Source organism: Mustela lutreola, chromosome 9 (assembly GCF_030435805.1).
Source record: "Mustela lutreola isolate mMusLut2 chromosome 9, mMusLut2.pri, whole genome shotgun sequence".
NCBI lineage: Eukaryota > Metazoa > Chordata > Mammalia > Carnivora > Mustelidae > Mustela > Mustela lutreola.
Genome location: NC_081298.1, coordinates 96,364,458 through 96,384,073, shown reverse-complemented (window position 1 = coordinate 96,384,073; position 19,616 = coordinate 96,364,458). Strand labels below are relative to the sequence as shown.

Here is a 19,616-nt window from a genome sequence, read left to right as displayed (position 1 = left end):
GGATGTCCCTTTCTTTTCTGTACACTCTGCCTTCCCCAGAGCAGATAAGATTTTCTCTCTCCAATTGGTCCTCACCTTCTCTGTGCTTCCAGAACTTTTTTCCATCATATACACCATGTCCACCAGCTTCCCAAAGAAAGTCATGCACGACAGCTTTATTTGCCCATGTATCAAGTATTTTCATATAGGTTATGATATTTTTCTACAATCTAGACTCACTTGCGTGTTCTCAAATGTCAAGTGTGGATTGACTTCCTTCTATTTCCTCAAGAGGATCCATTTTCTTAATCCTTTCTCTCAAATAGTTCTCTGCATCTGTTTTTTGCAATATCGAAGACAACTGTCAGCAAACTATTATGGTCATATAGTGTAACTCTTCCCCTGCAGAAAGTGAGAGAGAGATTCCTGTAACCAAATCGCCAAATTTATGGTCAGCTGCTCAACTCTTTCATAAATTCTTGACAAAATAAGCAAAACATGTGATTCAAAAGGAAAGTTTGGCTCTAAATCCCCACTTGGATTTCCTAAATTTTGTGAGCTCAGCCAGGCCGTGCATGAATCTTTCAGACACCTTACCCCAAAGCCCAGGCTAACTCCAGACCCAACCTTACTCCTGATCTGAACTTAATCTTGACCCAGGAAGGAGTGTTTTTCTCTAAAATTCTAGAGCAAAGCCAACCAAGGCTCACCCCAGGGCAGAGTTTTTCATTAATATGGCTGCTGTAGAGGAAAAGGGCCAAGAGCCAGGAGGTCTCAAAAGAAAGAACCTAAAGAAATATCAACAGGAAAAAGGAACTAATGCAGAAAAGCTTTTAATCCTTTATTGATTTACCACTATGGCCCAAATGTTTCCTTGGCTTTGACCCATATCAACGTTTCTCTTCTTCTTCTTCTTCTTCTTCCTCTTCCTCTTGGTCTTCCTTTTCCTCCTCCAGTGTGTATGTGAAAAGGATTGGCAGAGGGGTTCGCTGGCTCTTCCTAGAGATTAGAGCGTGCTATTGACATAAAGCTGACAGTTCATAATTAAGGACAATCAGATTTCCAACTGTTACTTCTTTAGCAGCTCTTCTCAAAAGCAATTCTCATGCATTCTTACTCTTACATTATTTAGAGCAGAGATTGAGACCTGGATCCCTGAGACCTGTCCCCTCACCACAAGGTACTTGTTTGTGATGGTTCAGTAAAGGAACAGCCCTTCAGGCAGCCAGCTTGTCTGAAAGACAAGCTCTTTCAGAAAATTTCCATTTGCTATTGGTTAGAATCCTAATTGAAAATGTCTCTTTTATTCAGTGTTTAAATTCTCAGCCCAAAGCACAATTTCTGTTTCTTTGCTTCACATCTTAACCCTGACCCCACCCCTACCTCATGTTAATTAATCTTGTCTGTTAAAATCTGTTTTGGGTGATCTCTCTTGTTCAATTTAATTCTACTATCAGGTGCCAGTTGAGTAAAAGCAAGCAGTCGTACTTGTTAGTTGTATTAATTTCAAATGTTTCATACAGTTCTCTGTTTCTGTTGTTTCCAAGGTGTTAGAATGAATTCAAAGTCAATTATACTTTTTCTTTTATAAAATAAATGCTTATGTTCAGTTTTCTACTCAATTAGTGGACCTTTTCCTTATTGATTGGTAAAAGTTCTTTCTATATACAAATGTTTCTCCTGTTTTTCATTTGATATTTATGTTTGTTAATTTTTTTAATGTGGAAAAGTTTTTATTAAATGATTAGATTATCATTTTTTCCTTTGTTTTCTGGTTTTTGTTTTTGCTTTATGATAGTCTTCTTCTTCCCAAGATAATGAAGTTATCCATTTAACTTTCTTCTAGTGTGTTTGTGGTATATGACATTGGTCAACAAACTATAGCCCTCAGGCTAAATCCAGCCAGCTGCCTATCTTTGTAAATAAAGTTTTATTGGGACACAGCGACATTCATTTGTTTATGTATTGTCCCTTTGCCTGTTTTCATACTACAGTGGCAGTTAAATAGTTGTGACAGAGATGATATAGCTCACAAAGGCTTAAATATTTATTATCTGACCCTTACAGGAGAAGTTTTGTCAACTTCAGGTACATGGCACTAATATTTATTCTAGTTCTTTGTATTAAATAATCAGTGCTTTTTGGCACTGATTTGTCACCCTTATTAGATACAAACACACGCGCGCGCGCACACACACATACACACACACACACACACACATACAGGCTGTTCTGTTCCACTAATCTACTGCCTATTTCTACAACAGTATCATACTTTTTTTTTTTTAATGTAGTTTAAAAATATGTTTAAAGTGCTGAGAATGAAAATTTTTCCACTATCACTGTCAAAATCTTTTTTTTTTAAAGATTTTATTCATTTATTTGACAGAGAGAGAGATCACAAGTATGCAGAGAGGCAGGCAGAGAGAGAGAGAAGCAGGCTTCCCGATGGGCAGAGAGCCTGATGCGGTACTTGATCCCACAAACCTGACATCATGAGCTGAGCCGAAGGCAGAGGCTTTAACCCACTGAGCCACTCAGGAGCCCCACTGTGAAAATCTTACTGACCATCTTTAAGTCCGTTCTTCTGAATGAAGTACAGAATCATTTTGTAAAATTCTTATATCTGTTATGAGCATTCATATACAACTCCTTATGTGGACATATGTTTTTATTTATCTTTTTTAAAATTTAAATTCAATTAACATATTATGTATTATTGGCTTCAGAGGTGGAATTCAGTGATTCATCCGTCTTATACAAGACCCAGTGCTCGTTATATCCTGTGCCTCCTTAATGTCCATCACCCAGGTACCCCAGCCCCAACCCATCCCCTCCAGCAATCCTCAGTTTGTTTCCCAATTACTAGTCTCTTATGATTTGTCTCCCTCTCTGGTTTCATCTTCTTTTATTTTTTCCTCTCTTCCTCTATTATCCTCTGCCTTGTTTCTTAAATTCCACATAAAAGTGAGATCATATGATCATTATTTTTCTCTGATTGACTTGTTTTGCTTAGCATAATACCCTCTAGCTCCATGCACATCATTGCAAATGGCAAGATTTCATTTTTGATGCCTGAGTAATATTCTGTTTCATATATTCATACACACACACACACACACACACACACACATCTTCTTTATCCATTCATCTGTTGATAGACATCTGGGCTCTTTCCATACTTTGGCTATTGTGGACATGGCTGCTATAAATATTGGGGTGCAGTTGTTTTTAATAATCTATTATTATTATTACAGATAATAACAATCTATTATTATTAGATAATAATTAAGTAATTATTATCTAAGAGTGGATAGGACTGCTGGGTCATATGGCAAGTGTACGTTTAATTTTTAAGAAACCACCTCCCTTTCTTCTATTATATTTAAATTTCTTTTTCTTTAACACTATTTTGATTTTCTTTTTTGGGGAAATCAGTTATGATTCTGCTGTATCTCTTTTGACTCTTTCTTACATTTACTATTTTCTCTTTAACCCTTTTTAACTTTTATTTCCATTTCACTATATTTAGTTCCCTCATTCCTATCTTACATTCTGCCACAGAAACACCATTTCTTTGGTGTTTTCTGGGTCTTCTCTAGTTGCTGGCCCCCTGATCTCAGAATTTCTAACTAAGCTTAGCCTTTCATGTATTTCTGTTACTAACAACTTTTGCTCCAGGCTACCTCACTTTAAGGTTCCATTTGGTACTCATTTTGGAAAACCCATTTGGAAAGGTTTATCATTATCTACTAAACTGAAGATAAACACATCATAAGATCCTGGGAACCCTAGATCTTTATATATGAATCTTAATAGGTGATCTTTACATATGAATATATATGTATGTATATATAAAAAAGCCCTTTGTTAGTCATATGTATTAAATATATTCCCCTTCTTTGGCTCCCTTTTTTATTTTTTTAATGTTATTTTTGATTAACAGAACTTTTTATTTTAATGTATTAGTAAATAGATTCCTTATAGTTAGTGCTTTTTATTTTTTTTTATATTTTATTTGTTTATTTGACAGACAGAGATCACAAGTAGTCAGAGAGGCAGGCAGAGAGAGAGGGGGAAGCAGGGAGCCCGATGCGGGACTCGATCCCAGCACCCTGAGATCATGACCTGAACCGAAGGCAGAGGCTTAACCCACTGAGCCACTCAGGTGCCCCTAGTTAGTGCTTTTTAATCTTCTAAGAAGTCTTTCCATATCCTGAGATCATGATTGATTTATTTATAATTTATACTATTTTCTACATTTATACTACTTTATTTTTATTTATTATTATTATTATATATAATATTATAGATATTATGTTACATGTATTATATATTAAGGATAATATATATAATATATAATATTAAATATAGTATATATTTATCCTACATTTACACTATTTTCTAGGAAATTTATTGTTCTGCCTTTCTTTTAAAAGAATAGTTTAACTGAATTTTATTTTTGTTTATGTGTGAGACAGAAATTAATATTAATCTTTTTCCAAGTCGGTATTCAAATATCCAAGCACTATATGGACTAATCTATTGATAATCTATTCTAATCTATTGATAAATTTGGCCATTCTGAAGTCAATACCACAAAATCTTCATTGCTATAGTTTTATAACAAATCTTGATACTGTTAGTTAATTTCTTCCATATTACCCTTATTTATATAGACATAATATTAACATAATATTTTATATGTTAAATAAATTAATTTCCTATTAATACATGTTATTTAATAAATAATACATTTATGTAAATACTTACATCCATATTATTTATATCCATTATTTATATATTTATACATATATTTATATGTATGTATATATATTTCCCTCTAGGCACAGCTTTATCTATATATCCACAGCTATGAACATACATTATTTTTATTATTGCTCAGCTCGAAATATTTTATAATACTATTAGGTTCATAGCTATTTGGTATTGTTGTACCTTCCTAGTGATCTAAACCTTTAATTTTATCTTTTTCCAGTGTGAATTTATGTTACTTTTGCCATGTGCCTAGAAGCGCTAGTAACCTGGGATTATATAAATCCAATTTTGGAGGATGAATAATTAAACTTGAGTTGCTGTCCCTCTAAAGGCCTATTTATTTCTGATTCAACCCACTCATAGGGTACAAGCATCCCTGAAGGTCTCAATCTAAAGGAAAGAGGGTCATCAAGCTTCTCTCTTGTTTTGCTCCTGTATTATCAGTTCTGTTCTTCATTGGCTCTCTGTGCATGTTTAAATTTTGTTATCTCATTTGCTTATCTCTTCATGGGTTTCTGTCCTGTTTCCTAAAGACCATCTCTTCTACTCGACTGAAGATACCAAGCGGCTTCCTGAAATTTTCTTTTGGAGCCTGTAGTACATTATTCTAAAGATATATTTGGCCTCTGAATCCTCCGCCTATTTTCTTTCACTTGTTTCTGTCATTTATTTACAGGTTCTATATTAAATTCTTTCCTCTTTAATCATAATTCTCATCACCATACTATAGATCACATTTATGGAGTGCTACTGTGTACTGTCCTAAAGCACTTCTCATGTATTGACTCATGTAATCCTCAAAACAACATGAAGAAAGAATTATTAACTTCATTTTATAGATGTGAATCCTGAGACACCAAAGTTAGGTAACTTGCCCAAGGTCACAGAACTATAATTGGTGGAGTCAGGATTTGAACCCAGACAGTCTGGCTCCATAGTACTGATGCTATACTGCCTCTCAGTCATATTTAAATCATTTTTAAATGGTAAAACCTACTTAAACTCAGTATTCTGACAACAGATAAGGTGTGTAGATTTCCCCGGGCTCCATTTCTATTTGCGTGAAGGTCAAACTCCATTCTCAGTTCCACAGCTGAAGGGCAGGTTGGAGTACGTAACATTCAGCCCAGTCCTGATTCCAGTGGGTGTTCATCCATTTAAACCCTGCACCTGAGACTCTGAACGGATTTGATTCTTGAAAAGCTACGGTTCTCCCTGGTTCCAACAGAGCTCTTTCTCTCATGCCAACTTCAATAGCTTTTTACCTCTAGGGATTTCTCTCCCAGGATGTAGGTACTACGGCCAGCCCCGACCCCAGGGTTTCTCAACATACATGCGCACGCATGCACACAACACACACACACACGCCATCTCACTATTTACTGCCTAATTAACTCTTGAGGACTTGTGGTCTTTAGACGCACAGAGATGACAAGAAAAGAGGAGGAGAATCAACCTTGGTTATCTTACAGGACCCCACAGCAGAATGGTGGTTGGGTCTTTGAATCAAGAGGTAAACAGTGTTGAGGTCTGAAGAGTCTTGTGTTTTTCATGTATGTTCACTTTCATGATCTGAATGAGGGGAAGGGATGTCTTAACCTTTATTTGTCTATGTTGAGGATTCCTCTAAAATTTTGGTTTATGCTGTCCATTAGACTTAGTTTTGGGGGGTGGTTTTAAGTTTCCCCACACCACTCCCTGCCCTGATTTCATACATATTTTATTTAAAATAAGTGAGAGATTGGAGCACCTGGGAGGCACAGTTGGTTAAGTATCTGACTCTTAATTTCAGCTCAGGTAGTGATCTCAGGTCCTGGGATTAAGCCCCACATCAGCCTCTGAGCTCTGCATGGAGTCTGCTTCTCTCTCTCCTTCTGTTCCTCCCCCCACTCATGCTTTCTCTCTTTCTCTCAAAAAATAAATAAAATCTTTAAAAAAAAAAAAAAAATCAGAGATTGGGTCACCTAGGTGGCTCAGTTGGTTAAGCATCATCCTTCGGCTCAGGTCATGATCCCAAAGCCCCAGGATCAGGCCCTGAACTGGACTCCCTACTCAGTGGGGAGTCCGATTCTCCCTCTGTCCCTCACCCTGCTCTTGTGTTTTTTCTCTCTCTCTCTCAAATAATTAGATCTTGAAAGAAAGAAAAAAAGAAAATGAGAGATGCTGTACTAACAGCTGTTAATCAAGAATTCTTCTCAGCTGGGGTTCCTGGGTGGCTCAGTGGGTTAAAGCCCCTGCCTTTGGCTCAGGTCATGATCCCAGGGTCTTGGGATTGAGCCCCGCATAGGGCTCTCTGCTTAGCAGGGAGCCTGCTTCCCTTCCTCTCCCTTTCTGCCCACCTCTCTGCCTACTTGTGATCTTTGCCTGTCAAATAAATAAATAAAATCTTTAAAAAAAAAAAGAAAGAAAGAAAGAAAGAAAGAATTCTTCTCAGCTAATGAGACTCCTGGGTGGCTCAGTCAGTTAGGTAGCTGCCTTCGGCTCAGGTCATGATCCCAAAGTCCTGGGATCAAGCCCTGCATTGGGCTCCTTGCTCAGCGGGAAGACTGCTTCTTTCTTTGCCTCTGTCTGCTTGTGCTCTCTCTCTCTGACAAATAAATAAATAAAATTAAAAAAAAAAAAGAATTATTCTCAGATATTATTTTTAAAGCTTACCAAACAGATTAGATCAGATTAATGATCAAAGAAATTCATAAAGGTATTCATATTCATAAAGTGCCATTTTAAATTCAAAACCTGATCACAGCTTCATCAGTGGCCTTTGTGTTTCTACAGATACTTTTCACCCACTTACCACCTCCCAAATGCTCAACACATAAAAGTAACCAATCAAGCTTTTTTTGTAAGGACAACCTCCTTTCTTGGATATGACTAGGAAGCAACCACTGTTTTCCTACCCAACTAGTACCACTCTCCTCTTCTTCCTGAGTAACACAACTCTAATCTTATTTGGAGTAACTACACTTTTGATCACTATTTAAAATTCTGGCTCCATGACATTATTTTAGCTAAGGAAATGTGAGTAGAAGTTGTGGGGGGGGGGGCGGCAACAATGCACAGAAAAATTCTTTCTAGAGGGGCAGGCAGCTGGGGATTGCTCCCTACTTCCTCCTGCTTCCTGCCTGAACACACACATGATGGCTGGATCTTCAGCAGCTGTGTTAGACCATGAGCAGCCTAGAGATGCTGACACAAGGCAGATGGACAGAGTAACTGGTATGGGTCCCTCATGCCAGTTTGGGGCTTCATACTTCTGGACATCTCTTGTACAACAAAAATAATAATACAACATATTTTGTTTAAACCACAGTTACTTACAGTCTTTTACTAACAGTCCAATACAATTTCTAGCTGAGATTTTTCTCTAGATAATAAAATTAATAAAAAGTGAATGCTTCTTTAGTGCCTAAGATGTGCTGAGCGATGAGTGATATTTTATGTGATTTTACACACTCAGCCACATCCTAACTGGGTCTAACGTTGCAGCCCAAACACCAACAATGGCCCCAGGATGGGGTGCCTGGGTGGCTCAGCTGGTTAAGTGTCCGCCTTCGGCTGAGATCATGATCCCAGGATCCTAGGATCCAGCTGCGCATCGGGCTGCCTGCTCCGGGGAAAGCCTGCTTCTCTCTCTCCTACTCCCTCTACTTCCTGCTTTTGCTGTCTCTCTCTCTCTCTCTTGCTCTCTCTCTCGCTTTCTGTCAAATAAATAAATAAAATATTTTTAAAAGTAAATAAATAAATAATGGCCCCAGAAAACACACGGGGCACAGCATCTGAGCAGCAGCAGTGCCTGCGGTTAAAGCTAGGTAGTCTCCAGGCTGCTGGGCGTCTTTCACAGCATTCTCTGACTTTTCTAAGCCTCAGATCATAAATGCCACCCAAACCCCAAACTACACAGACTGAGCAGCCATCCTGGGCGGGGACTGGCCAGCAGCTGTCGCATCCAGGTGCTGGGCCTCCCACCACCATGGGGCCTGCCAGCTGGAGTTCCACATTCACATACCATTCGGGAATCTTGCAGTGTAAGTCATCCTTTGGCAAAATCCCGTTTTTCTCCTGAGTAAAACAGGAGCAGAGCGGTTGTCAAAATTACTGATTAGCGATCCCTCAGCATTTTTATCACTAAGTGGTCAGGCACATTAACACATATGCAGGCCATTCCCAGTTTTTCTGTTTGCAGCTGTGTTAGCCTTCACAGGTGAGCCCCAAGTAATAATCAGATTCACTTCTAAGAATTTGCCCAGATTCAATGGAACATTTATATATATTCTTATAAGGTGTTTTCTAGCCCTTTATCACTCAACTTCAAACCTTTTGTCTATATTGAACATTCCTCTGAAATTCTCACTCAACTTCAAATTAAAAATGTTACTATTGTTGATACAAAAGTTGGGTATTCATCCTTTCTGATGGAGGCATAAAACTCCATAGTGTATATGGACCACATCTTCCTTATCCATTCGTCCGTTGAAGGGCATCTTGGAAGAGATTATATTGAGTGAAATAAGTCAAGCAGAGAGAGTCAATTATCATATGGCTTCACTTATTCGTGGAGCATAACAAATAACATGGAGGACATAGGGAGATGGAGAGGAGAAGGGAGTTGAGGGAAATTGGAAGGGGAGATGAACCATGAGAGACTATGGACTCTAAAAAACAACCTGAGGGTTTTGAAGGGGTGGGGGGTGGGAGGTTGGGGGAACCAGGTGGTGGGTGTTATGGAGGGCATGGATTGCATGGAGCAATGGGTGTGGTGAATAAACAATGAATTCTGTTACGTTGAAAAGAAATAAATAATAAATAAATAGAGAAAACTTAAAAAAAAATGTTACTATTATGCTTATAGGATGGTGCTACTTTTCTGCTTTTCTTTCTCACCCGAAATCTGTTCAGACTGAGAGCATCTGACTGAAAAGTCAGAGTCAGTGATACACCGATTTCAACACATGGGAAAAACACTGAAAATTTTACCAGACCTCAAACACACATGAGCCAATATTGCATGAGGACCCCCTTTTGAACGCATGTGTTGCTGGTCTGTCTCTGAGTTTGAGAAGCCTGAAGAGATGGGCCAGGTATCAGGAACAAAGGACCGTTCCTATGGCAATCTAGATAATTCCCTCCCTTCAAAGCGTGATTTGATAGTGAATAGGAAGACTCCTCTAGCAGCAAATCCCGTGTCACCCCGCCCATGACCTACTGCTAATGTCTGAAATCCTACCACAGATTTTTTTTCAGTTCTTACACTTAGGGGATACAGATGCTACTGGGAAAGACAGCAACATATGGTTTTCTTCAGTAGGTAGAATGACCCAGTTTATCACTGCCTAAGAGCTACCAGCGCGTGTATAAATCAGGACACCAAAAAAGGAGTGTGGTTGGGGGGGAGGGATTGCAGGGGTTGGTGAGGGCATGAGGGGCACCAAGAGACATGCTGACCAGTGGGGGAGCTCAGAGGCTTAGGGGCAGGAGAGGAGGGGCCTAGGAGGGGCCCCAGGAGGGGTGAGTTCCTTGGAGAGGTGGGGGCTCACAGAGAGGTGAGGCACAGAGCAGGGGTCCAGTGAGGGAGCCTCAGAGAGGAAAACTGGACACAGAGTCTTCAGCACCCAGCCTTGGCCCGGGTGGGGCACCTGGTAGATCTGATCACTGAGTGAGGGGGGGCAGCAGCATGTGGGCCCTGGGTCCCAGAGGGAGAGGGGGTTGAATGAGGGAAGAAGAGGAAGAAGACAGAATAGTCCATTGTCTCCCACTTCACAGTCACCCTCCTCTGTGAGCCTAGCCCTGACACATGGTGGATGCTTTCCCAGTCAGCCCCAAACCCCGCCTCACTGCTCCCCTTGCCAAGGTCAGTCTCCAAAAACTGGTTGTCCAATCACATGGGGATGAGTCAGGGCCCTGCCAGGCTGCGTAGGGCGTGGGTGTGGGCGGGAGCCGGCAAGACTTGCACAACCCTGGCCGCTGAGGTCACTGGAGGGAGCCCAGCTGCCTCATGAAGCCGCAGAGGGACCCCTCCAAAGACTTCAAGAGGAGGGGTGCCGGGCAGCTGGATTTCTGGCTTCCCATCTGGCTTGGCCCTCTGAAGTGCTCTGTCACTTCCTGGACCAGAGTATTAGCAGGGATAATGAGTCCCTTCCTGTCTGCCCCTGCGGATAAGGGGAGGTCCTAGGAAATGTTAGAACCAACACCCCTGACATCCCCAAGCTTGACCTTCTATTCCAGTATCGCTCTGGGCATTCCTGGGTTGTAAAGTGGGATCGTGGCATCCGGGAAGCTTCCAGAACCTCTGGCAGCGTGGAACATTCCACCTTTCCCAGGACAACTGGCCTGGGGGATTCCTGGCCAGTTTGAGTCTGATGAGAGGCGGTTAAGGGATGCCAAGTCTCCAAGCCAGGTCAGCTCAGTCTTGGAGACGTCAGAGCCAGCCTGAACTTGTGCCAAGTTTCGGATCCATCCACCTCAGTCCTCCAAAACCATCTGCTGATGCAGGAAGACAAGCTGATAGGAATAAAGGCAGATATCACCAGAGATGGTACAGAAAACACCAAGTTAGAGATAGAGAAACCTATCCCTTCTCATACCTAGAGCTTGTCCCATTTGAGCTGAAGGCAACTAAGAAACTCCAGGGCAGCGATCCCCAAAGTATATGCCTCTAATGGGGGGAGGGAACAGAAGAAGGAGGGGAGATTTTTTTAATCCCCCCAGCTGTCACCACACCCACCTGCAGAAATTCTGAATCATCTTCTGATAAGAAGGGCTGCAGTATTGACAGCCAAAAAGCTTCAGTAACTTTACTAAGCACCTCCTTGTTCTGGCGTCATGTGTAGATTTCCTCAAGGTGCTGGGACACACACGGTTAAAGAACCTTTTCTCCCCAGTGGGTCATCACTCTGGACCTGTCTGAGCATGACTATTTATTTACTCACGAGACAGTCCTTTAGGAATGTCTGAACCAGCCTAACTTCACCCTTAAGGTGGGATGCTACTGAGGAAGTAACCCGCTGGCCCAGCCTGATCCCAGATGCTCATCCAGGCAGGTGAGGCTGGGTCTCACGGTCACAGGCAGCCTCCAGCTCTGGTGGGACCAAGTAGCAAACAAAGTAGGGGTTAGGCCCACAGGTGGAAAGAGTGCAGGCAGTTTCAACCATGCAGCATTTGGGAGTCTGGCCAATTAGGTTTCTGCAGCCAGGAATCTGCAACTGAGCTCTGGAATTTAGGAGAATTCTCCAGTCTGTGGGCTGGGCAACAAGCGAGTATAGGCAGAGAGGCAGGGGTCTTAGGAGGCGACCAGGAAGGGAACCCAGGAACAGAGGCCAAAGGGAAAACAAATGGGGTTCAATCTGGAATGTTGGGAGTTGGCTCTGGATGACCTTGCCTTGGATCAGACAGAGGGAGGGAAGGGGAATGAACAGCACAGAGTCATGGGAGAATATGGGCAGGATGGAGGGAGCACTGTGAGCCTGCCATAGAGGGCAGCCATGAACTCTGTGGAGGAAACCTGGGAGCTGGAAGTAAGGGTCAAGTCGCTGAGCAGCAAAGGAGTCTGTCCTCTGACTCGTTAGGGTGCACAGCCAGGGTCCTCTCCAGCCTGCATGGGGTCATTGTATGAATGGAAAACAGCACCCCCGGCAGGCAGACCAATTGAGTAGATGCACCAGAGACTCTCAGGCGGCACCTCTGTACAAAGAGAAAGACGGCACATCCTTCTGCAGAAGCAGCCCACGCCAAGACACACGACTTGCGAACAGAGCAGGAGCTGAGTTGCAGCACCCCCTTAGTCTCTTGGTCAGCTTCTGCATGCAGTCTGCAAACTGGACGTCTGTATCTAGATGCTCTGGGAACTGCTCAGAGAGGTGGCGTGTGAACCCTCCTGTTCTCCGTGAGTTGCAGCACCCCCTTAGTCTCTTGGTCAGCTTCTGCATGCAGTCTGCAAACTGGACGTCTGTATCTAGATGCTCTGGGAACTGCTCAGAGAGGTGGCGTGTGAACCCTCCTGTTCTCCGTGGTGGCTGTGGGCAAGCCTGGACCTCCCAGCAAGAAACAGCAACCTTAGGTAGCTTAACTCCGCGGTGGGAGGAAGGGGTTTTGAAGTAAACGGGAGATCGTGCCTTTGAAAACCCCACCCACGCCTCAGCTTCCTCCCTGTTGTGTAGTCCTTAATCGATTTCCTGTTCACACGTGTCGGAACTTCCAAGAAACCGTGCTAGTGACACTCTCTCCCCACCCAGTGGCCACCGAGCCACAGCTGGAGAGAGACTGACAAGATAGGCAGCCTCAGCCATGAGCTTCTGGCGTGAATCCTGACCTGCAGGTTATAGTAATTACCAGTAACAACTAACATTTATGGGGCACACTGCAATTTATCAAATGTCTTCACACAGCATCTCATTTCCTCCCTATGAGGCAGGGATGACTGGTAGGGCTCTCACAAATGAAAAGACAGACTCCAAGATGTCTGACCTGGCTGGGGCAGGGGGCGGGGAGGGTGTGGAGCAGCAGGGTAATCGGGAATATGCCCCTCTGGAGTCAGACTGCCTGGGTTCCCATCCCAGCCCTGCCATGCCCTGGCTGTGTGACACAGAGCAACTTGCTTCACCTTTCTGTGTCTCTGTTTCTGCAAGCATGAGGTGGGGGTGTCTGCAGCTGCTTCATGGACCAGGGGGTTGTGGCAATTAAAATGTTTAGAACACTGCCTGACATGTGACAGATGATCCCAGCAGAGAGGGTCTACTTTCCTAGCCAACTCTGGAAAATCAGATCCACCACTATGTCCAAAATCTCACACCTTTCGGCAGCCCATTTGAGGTCCAATTGAGTTTGGGTCTGATCGCTGTGTCACATGTGGGAAATTTAACCACCTGTGGAGCATGACTTGGCCCTTATGTATCCTGTCACAGTGGGCTGAGCACTCAGGGAAGGTGGCCACAGTGCTGGTGACAGGATAAGTGAAGCAGATGGACTGGGTCTGGGCTGGGCTGGCCAGTGTGTGCTCCCCAAGAAGGACCCTCTAGCCGAAGGGGCTCAAGGGGGAGTACCGACTCAATACAGCCCCTTCCGCTTTTCAACAGCATCCTCCCAGTTTTCCACAGAAGCCCCAAATACTGACTTCTAATGTGCAATGTCTTGGTTTTCAATTTTAGCAACTGTTTTGAATTTCCTAAAACACTGCATGGGCCAGACCAGAGCCAGCCACAGGCCCCCAGCCTGAGCTACTTCTCCAGGCTGCCCTCCCTGACTGCCACGCTCTGGAGCCTTCAGTGCCTTCTGACCACATACCTCTTCCCAGACCAGTTCTTGCCTGTCCTCGATGGACACTGGTTGGTCTCCTGGTTGCTGGTTGCTCTCCTTGAGGTCTGTAGGTAGAAAAATGCCGGTCACGGAAGCAGTGGGTGTTCCACCTGGAGCGCAGCAGAGGGAAGGTGCCGTAAGTAATTAATTACTCAATTACCATGGAGCATGAAAAAGACAGTGCTATGTAAACAAGATAAACCGAGTCACACTTCTGCATGGGAAGGCGCAGTGAAAAGTGTTAAGGAAGTGTGTCACACACATGTAAGATACCATGTGCTTCTATGGAAGACAGTTCGGCAGCTCCTAACTGTGTGATAGTTGCACAACCTTACACTCATACGAAAAACCACTGAATTATACATTATAAATAGATTAAAAAGAAAAAAAAGAAAGATACCATGTGCTTACTGGAATTTGTTAGTAGTACTTGACTCGGGGGGAGAGCTTGACACCACAGGAAAACCCCTTCTGAAAGTTAGGAACCTCAAGATCATCTCCCCCAACCTCTCATAGTAAGATGGGGAAACTGAGAGGAACATGCTTACAATTCCAGAGCTGGTGCCCAGCCTTCCCACACCGACGTGGATCTCCCCGCATACCCACTAAAGCCACTCTCCCGGCCGTGATTGGCCATCCTCGCTTTCCAGGGCCAGGCATTTCGTTCCCCGGGGTACATCCCCGTGCGTGTCCCCAGGCACGCTCACTAGGATCACGTCTGCACTGCAGCCTCGGGAAGGTGAGGACATAGAACTCACATTCATAGGGCCCCTTGTTTGTTACCCAGGGGCCTCAGTGTGTCCCTTTTTCTGAAAAAGGCACGTGGGCATGGAAGAGAGGACCCAGCCCGGGGTCAGGCAGACCTCCTACAAATACCACATATGAGCCAGGTGCCCTTGTGTGGGGGGCGTCTGGCATACTTCCTCTCTCTGGGGCTGCATCGGGGCTTGCTCCCACTTGGTATGGGTGTAATCATTAGGAGGTTTCCCTACCCCTCAGCTGCAGACATGTTGCTGAGTGACTGCAACACTGAGCCCCTGACTCTGGCCCAGGAATGCTTTTTGGCTAATAAATAACATCTTGAGAAATGACACAAGGTCCCTGAACCCACCAAAGGGAGAGTTACATGCGCGCGCGCACACACACGCACACACACACATACACATGCATATGTACCACCGAGTGGCTGCGGGCACAGGGCTGCTGAGGAGGTGGCCCTCGGGAACCCAACCCTGGAAGCTAAAAGCCAGTCTTCAGGTCACCCAGGTCCTCCCGGCACCAGGGGCCAGCAAATGCCCTGGCTGAAGCTGGTGGGCCCTGTGCTCATCTGGTCGCTGGCACCGAGACGCCTTCTCCCTGACTTCTGTCTGAATCCATTTGGCAGTCCTGGTGCACGTTGAGACCAGACTGCTTTAGCAGTGAACTACAGAGACAATGATCTCAGCAAGACTGAGGCAACAGGATGAGAGCTGAATGGCACCTGTACTCCTATGCGGGTCAGTGAACACAAGCTACTCGTGCCTACACTTGAGGGGATCTGCATTCAGGGCAACAAGGATTTGCCAGAGAGGAACAGCCAGGGACTGAAGAAGAGCAACATTTGCGAATCTATACAGGCAGTTATGGAACAGGCAAAAGAAATCAGGGACTTATTATCAACTCCATCTTTTGGGTCCTAATTAAGACAATCGCCTAGGTTTCTCGGCTACTGTCCTCTCCATCTATAAGGGGGTAAACTGTCTGGTAATGAACAGCTAATAACTGTTTTCAATACGCCAGGTGCTGTATTGAGCAGGGAATCAATACCGCCCACCCACAAATGCACGTGTGCGGACACACATGGGGCGCCCAGACCCGGGAAGAGAAAACAGTGAGAAAGAAACCAGGAAGGAGGTGATTCTTCCTGAGAGGTAGCCGGAGCAGTAAAAGGGATGGGTCACAGAAGCCAAGGGGAGAGACAGAAGAGGGAGCAGCTGGCCGGCATGTCACACGTGGCCAAGAGGTTAAATTGGATGAGGACTAAAAAAAGGCGCTGGGACTGAGCAGTGAGAAGGTCACGAGGGACCGCGAGGACAGTTCCTTGCTCTGTAGACTGGACCACAGACGGGAGGGAAGGGGTGGAGGCAGTGGGGACAGATTGGTGCATTCAGGAAATTTGCAAAAGGAAAGACAGAAAAGAGTGATGGGTCCGGTGGGCTCTGTAGTTCGTAGGGAGGGATGAGGAGCACAGCGGCGGAGGGGAGCTCCGAGGAACGAGGCCTGAGCAGTAGAACAAACGTTTGACAGAGGAGACGGCCAGGCAACGAGGATGGGGAGACAGCTTAGAGCTAAACTCCAGTTTTCCCTTGGAGCGGCAGCTGAGGGGGATGTGGGCCATCCGCCTGAAGGAGTCTGAGAAGTGGGCTTCCGTCCTTTCCCCCGAGGAAGCGCTATTGTGGCTATTGCCCCAGTTGCAGAATCCCGACACATATTCCTGTCCACCCACTTCCCCACACACACAAGCAAGCTCACATGTTTCCTCACTCCATGTGCCCAGGGACAGTCCCTTCTCTGGGCCTCATTTTTCTGTCTGAAGCTCCTGACAGTCATGGGGCTGCCTTGGGGGTCATCTGGGGAGGGGAGGTGGGCCACGCAGATGGCAGGGAGTGGGGAGGTGTGGAGGGCGGTAACTCAGGGCTTGGGCATGCAAGATCAAGGCTTAGGGATTCCACAATCAAAGCCCAGCCTCCCTTCAAGGGCTGGGATCTCCCCAATTGATGGGCAATTCCCGTTCTGCCTGTTCTCCAATAATGCTTCCGTTTCCAGTCCAAAGATGAACTCAAAGAAGCTTGTATCCAAAAGAAGGATTAAAAAAAAAAAAAGAGTGAATCGGATGGGAGAGGTCTCGGCTGCCAGCATGTACGCAATGCCGCCTGTTCTTGAGTGCTTTCATAATCCACGGTGAGTCACAGCTGCCCGCAGAGCTGGATCCTAAGTCTGCCTGGAGGAAGGTAAGGCGTGCTCCTTAACCATCTGCGGCCATAGCCTCGCCCGGGAAGAACGCAGCCCCTGGGCAGGCAGCAACTCCAGATGAGGCCGGAACAGTGGGAGAGATCCCCTGATTGGCAAAATTCCTCTCTGAGACAACAACAAAGTTCTTTTGTTCCATCCCATGAACATCTCTGGGAGGGATAACACGTGGAATCCCAGCATTTTAAAGCTGAGAGGAACTTTGGACTCGTCCAGTCAAATCTCCTGGCCTCAGATGAGAACATGGAGGCCCTGTGTCCAGTGGGAGATTAGCAACCACGCAAGGTCACACCATGAGCTAGTAGTGGAGTAGGGACTTGAACTTGGGTTTCCTGACAGTAAGCCCATGATGTATAGTAGGGCTGATGATGATCTATTTAGAATATTGTCCCCATTGGGGCACCTGGGTGGCTCAGTCAGCTGGGCGTCCGGCTCTTGGTTTTGGCTCAGTTCACAGTCTCAGGATTGTGGGATTGAGCCCTGCATCAGGCTCCCTACTCAGTGTGGAATCTGCTTGAGATTCTCTCTCTCCCTCTCCCTCTCCCCCTCCCCCCATGCACACTTGTGCTCTCTCTCTCTCTCAAATAAATAAATAAATCTTCATTAAAAAAAATATTGTTCCATGTCCACTGATAGACAAGTGGTAAGGAACATGTGATGTATCTATATGCAATGGAATATTATTCAGCCACAAAAAAACGAAATCTTGCCATTCGCAACAATGTCGATGGATCTAGAGAGTATAATGCTAGGCAAAACAAGTCAGTCAGAGAAAGATAAATACTGTATGATTTCACTCATATATGGAATTTAAGAAACAAAGCAAAGCAGGGGAAGGAGACAAACTGCAAAACAGGCTGTTTATAAGAGAGAATAAACAGATGGTTACCAGAGAGGCAGTGGGTGGGGGATGGGTGACATAGGTGAAGGGGATGAAGAGCGTTCTTATCCTGACCAGCACTGAGTAATGTACAGAATTGCTGAAACACTCTATTGCACATCTAAAACAAATAAAACACTGTCTGTTAACTGTACAGGAACTTAAAAATTTTTTAATTAAAAAAAATATTACCCCCTGTATTTCATCAGGAGACCAAGTGGTTCCCCCACTTCAATATGACCTACCTCCACCTGCTCTCCTTACACAGTCTTAGCCAGAGTGATCCCAAAGAAGCTTCGCTTAAGCTCCCAAGTTCTCAAAATTCCCGTAGTTGGAGTTCTTGAGAAAACAGTATCTGGATGCCGGTGGAATCTCCAGGTCTGGAGCCTGTTCGTCTGGATGTGGTTCTATCTCGGACACTTCCCAGTGTCTTTAGGCGTTACGCATGTTATCTGACTTACTTGAATCTCAGTTGTGTCCTCTGTGAAATGGGATAAAAACATAAGGATTATTGTGAAATCCCTGAAATAATTTCTGAAAAGTGCTTCACACGTGCCTGGCACAGAGCAAACGCTCACCAAAAGGAAGCCACTGTTTAAACAGGAGACACTCCCCTGCCTCCACACAGAATGGGGACTTCCTGCTGGGGGCACCCATGGAATGTTACCTGCAGGCTGACCCTCAGATCCTCGAAATCCTCATGATAATCTGTGTCCAGAGCCTTCTGGGAACACCTCAAACTCCACCAGCAAAATGGGCACTGGGTGACCTGAATCCTTTCTAGGTCCTGGCCCTGTAGTTGCTGGTGTCCAGGTATAAGAACATTGGAATTGCCACATCCTACCTGATATTTTCTCTGGCAGTGGCAGCAATTGTCTGAAGGAAAGCCGGCTGTCTTATTGGCTTCCTCCACAAAATGTTACAATGCCACCCCCACCACAACATCTGTCCTGGTCTCACTTAAGAAGCAACCAATTCTGTCATCCAAGAGTTATCTAACAAGCGAATGCCAGAAAATCTTTTCTTTTTTATAATTGTTTTATTTGAGTATATTTATTTGTTTTTTAAAGATTTTATTTATTTTACCGAGAGAGAGACAGCGAGAGAGGGAACACAAGCAGGAGGAGTGGGAGAGGGAGAAGCAAGCTCCCCGTTGAGCAGAGAGCCCAGTGTAGGGCTGGATCTCAAGACCCTGAGAACCGAGGGCAGACATTTAACGACTGAGCCACCGAGACACCCCTATTTGAGCATATTTAAAGTATATATTCTTCTATCACTTCTCAGCCTTTGAGTTAAGATCAAGCGTAAAGTATGTGTTTTAGAGGAATATTGACAGAAGTGAGAGAGGCATTTGACTAGAGACAGCAGGCAAAGGGGAAGGTGAGATGATGAGGCTTGAAGACAAGGATGAAATAAAAGTCTGTATGCTGAATGGGGAGTCCTCCTCGCCCCTTCCCCTGCTTGGTTCCTACGATGCTGGCAGCCTGATTCACATCCCCCAGGAAGGAGAATAAAGCACCTTGAACAGGAGAACTGAATCACATGTGGAGAAAGACCTACAGATCCTACATATAATGACATTTGGAAGTGCCTCATTGCAAAAGTGCCATTCTTGCCCTGGTCGCCCTATGGCAGTTGGCCTCAATTCTATTAGATTCAACACCTTTTTTTTTTTTCTTTT

At 44.6% G+C, this 19,616-nt stretch overlaps 1 long non-coding RNA gene across 1 annotated transcript; it reads right to left on the bottom strand.

Moving 5' to 3' along the window:
* Positions 1–846: 846 nt before the first annotated feature.
* LOC131808061 (uncharacterized) lies at positions 847–18,484 on the bottom strand. The gene is made up of 4 exons (XR_009344665.1): positions 18,181–18,484; positions 14,035–14,156; positions 8,765–8,817; positions 847–978 (listed from the first exon to the last, which is right to left on the bottom strand). It is a non-coding gene; the product is annotated as an uncharacterized LOC131808061 (long non-coding RNA).
* Positions 18,485–19,616: the final 1,132 nt, after the last annotated feature.